The sequence below is a fragment of the Lutjanus erythropterus genome, chromosome 6 (assembly GCF_056507025.1).
Source record: "Lutjanus erythropterus isolate fLutEry1 chromosome 6, fLutEry1.hap2, whole genome shotgun sequence".
Classification (NCBI taxonomy): Eukaryota; Metazoa; Chordata; class Actinopteri; order Lutjaniformes; family Lutjanidae; genus Lutjanus; species Lutjanus erythropterus.
The window spans coordinates 5,175,922-5,179,916 of NC_139322.1; positions in this window are offsets into that span (position 1 = coordinate 5,175,922).

The window sequence follows — 3,995 nt, forward strand, 5'->3', positions numbered from 1 at the left end:
GAAAATGCAAAAAGCAGTTCCAAAAAAGCTCCATCTTTCAATAACATGAGGCTTTTAAACCATAATCATGATATAAAGGATAATATAAAATTAATTGAATTTCATTTTCTGCCTGATTTACCTCACCGATTTTAGCTCCGGTTTATATATGCAGTGGTTATATATCACGTAACACAATGTGCAGAAAGTGATCTCTGATATTTTTGGGCATTTACACATTTTCACATTTGTTATGTTTCTTAAATAACCAGTAAGTTCTCAGTGTGGTCTTTTGGTCGGCTGCTGACTCAGCAGGGACTAGAAATCATCTCTGTAGCTGGTCGTTAGTAAGGGTCAGCCTCCTTGCTTGGAGTAGTAAACTAGCTTTCACTACATGGGAGCTCTACTCACATGCTAAATTGTTTTCCAGTTATTAGTCAGACCCCATGTGTTTCCAGGGAAACAGATAACACAAGCAAAGCGTTTCTATTTTGAGAGCGAATTGCCCCACAATACAAATACATTTTGATTTTATTTCGTCGGTAACCGGTTGCATAATCGCAATATTACACTTGAGGGTGAGCTTTAACATCATTACGAGCACAGCAGTGATGCGGTCAGGACCGAGGGGCTCGCACTATATGGTCCATAACCATCACTGAAGTGAAAAGCACGCTAATCTAATTCATTTATGCATCAATAATGCCTCAAAACATTCTGGAATTAAAAGATGTCTTGAATGTTCTTGCAAACCTATAAACAACAAATGCCTCACACCACTTTAACACACAGTGAGCGGCAGCCGGGACATGTTGCGGAGCTGCATGAGAGACTTAATGTAATTTGACAGCCAGCGATCAGTGGTCAGTGTTCTGGCAGGTATGACAGGCGAAACCATCAGCTGATCAGGACGCTTTGTTGACAACGTGGGATTTCTGAATTCACACCGGCTTCATTACAGAAGCGGCCTTGTGTGTATAAATGAGTGTTACAGTGAAGCCTGAGCGCGGGCTGAAGCTCTCGCCGTTGTTGTTGTTGTGTCGATAGTTTCCAGGGGAAGCGGCACGACTCCCCGAAGACACAACACCAGGAAAAGACGGCTGCAATTAAGCACACAGACCTGCCAATGCAACAAGCCCCTGCACAGAAACACACACGCATTTCATTTGCATACACACAGCCACGTACGGTACACTAACTCCTCTCCCTCTCTTGTCTATGAGGTCAATGCAAATCACCGGTTTTCAGCGTGAGGGGGCGGAGAGGAAGACTGCCAGCAGGAGAGAAGAGGTGGATGAAAGAGAAGGAGCGGGGGGAATAAGAGAGGAAGGATAGAGGAGAAAGAGAAGAGACGGAGGAGAGGAGAACAAGGACAAGGAGAAATGAGAAAATTAGTTTAAGAATATAAAAGTAGAGGTGCGAGGGAAGATGAGGAGAAGAAGAAGAAGGATCAAGGGAAGAATATGAAAGCGGAGGAGATGAAAGAGTTGTATAAGACGGAAGTAATGGTCAGGTGAAGGGTGTAAAACATGAAGAGGAATAAAGGTTAAGGAGGGGTGAATGACAGAGGGGGCCAGAAGAAAAGAGAAAATAATAAAGCAAGGAATCCCTTCCATGCAGCTGTTGAGGTTCTGCAGGTTAATTTGTTGAGGAAATCCTGAGCAGGTGTGTTTTTGTAAAAAGGGAAGGTGTGTGTATGCATGCATGTTGGCTTTTCTGTGCATGTGAGCTTTAATTAAAGGTGACCCTTTGTGCGCTTTCAATGTATTTTGTGTGGGTGTGTGCCTGCATTCTAATTAAAAGTAGCTATGTGTCTTACGGTAATTATCTAAGGTTGTATGTGCTTCCTGTGGAATTAGGAGTGCACTAACAGGCTGCTTAGCTTCGTATCCCGCCATGGGGAAACAAGCTTTTACCGCATCGCTGCAGATTACAACCTGGAGGCCTTTTTGGTCTAGTGACATTAACTTCCTGTGGGTGATGCGTGCGCTCAAGCGCGCCAAATCCTGTGAAATATCCAGATACTGATGGCAAAAACAACTTCAAGGTCACTTTCTCAACAGAACAGGGCCGGACAACAGCTTTTGGAGGACTCAGGCCCTCAGTGCCGCCTGTGAACACTGGTGACATAATGGTGTGAACTGGGTCAAGGAAGTCAAGGAAAATATCCATGACACACTTATGATGTTCTCATGACGACCACTGTCAAAACCAAACACATATGACAAGATAATGTAATGTTAAAACATTAAGCTAAACTGTTCACCTAAAAGATTGTTTTCCCTCTATTTCTCTACCTTCCTTGCATCTTATGTCACAGGTTTTCATTCTTTTTTTTTCCCTTGGCACTAGCAGGTTCAAAATGTCCCATAAAGGCAGTTCATATATCCCTGGAGCCCTGACCATCTCCTCCATTCATTTCTCTCCAAGGGTATCTTAAATACATTGAAAACCTTTGAACATGCAGACAAAAAACATTGACCATGATTCCTTTGTGGAGCAGCTTGGCACAGCAGTGTTATATAAAACTGAGTTTGGATGTGATGGTTTCTTTTATATATTTGACTCCCTGTTTCCCTGAAGGTCAGCACAGTCAAAATGGTTTAATATTGGTTTTCAAAGCTTTATATGGATTTATGTCACCCGGATTTGCAGGGGGTCAGTATGGCAGATATGTACCTTTCAGTGTATTATCACCTGAAACATGAAAAGTTTGACATCCGCCTGTGTGCATGAAGCATCATTGACATAAACAAGGGAGTCTGCCTCCCCTTGTCCTGCCAGAGTCTTTTCGTGTCGCATCCAAAAGCCAGAACTGCTTTGTGCCCCACCCTGTCAGAGTTTATTTCACAGTAACAACCTGCTCAGTGTACATAGTCCCTTACATGCTTCCAGAAACTGTCACAGTTCGGTGAGGTTTTGGCACCAAATCTATCTGTGTAAGTTTAGGATAAGACCATTTTTCACATTACTCACATTACGTATGTAACTTTATGTGCCTTACAACTTCAACTGACATTTTGGTTTCAGATGGGACACAAACCTTGAGTGAAAGTCCTCTGTTTGTTTGAGGTATCCATGCAGCCCATTCTTAGCCCTGGGCTAAGAGTTAATCCTGGAATAATTTAGCTCCCTTTCATGCACACGCTGTTAGCCCAAGGTTAAACTAAACCCAGGGCTGTATGATTCACACTGCACTTCCAATAACCCTGGGTTAATTGTTCGTTGGCACAGCATGACAATGTTCTGTGACTGCTCTTTAGACCTGTTTCACACCGGCACCTTTAACCCTGTGTTTAGTCGATTTTCAGGGGATAACCCAACAAACTGGGGGTGAACGTGGCAAGCCCTCGGCTAAAGCCGGGGTTATCCCACTTTAGAATGTGCCAGTGTTAATGGTTTAAGTGCAATGTGAAAAGCCCTTGAGAGAGACAGAAAACGGGTCATATCTGATTATATACTTGGGATCAGCATGATTAAAAGCATGTTTATGTTATTGATTTTCAGGGGTGGAAGTAACTAACTACAAATGCTCAAATTACTGTAATCAAGTAGTTTTTTGGGGTGTACTTGTACTTTTATAAGTATATTTTCAAGTCTGCACTTCTACATGTATTCATTTCACCATGTAATCTACTTAGTTACTTTCAAAATCAGAGTTGAGTACTGAGTACAATTTCAGTTAATATCCAAACCTTTCATATGCACTTTTGTAGCCAATCAAGTGATCCGATCACAAATGAGCCAATGAAAACAAAGATATACAACTGAAACACAAACTAAAATGGTGCAGCAGCAAACATTTAGAGTAAGGAAGTTAATAATCAATCATTAACCGATTAATTGCCTTTAAGTATTTACCAAATTAGAAATGTATTCATTGATGTTTAATCAATAGTCATGGAGGTAACTCATTCAACCTCATTTGATATTGTTTTGTCTAAATAAGTTAACTTAAACTTTGACTTTAAATGAGAAAAGAAAAAAGTGAAATGTGTTGTGTATCTTATAAATTG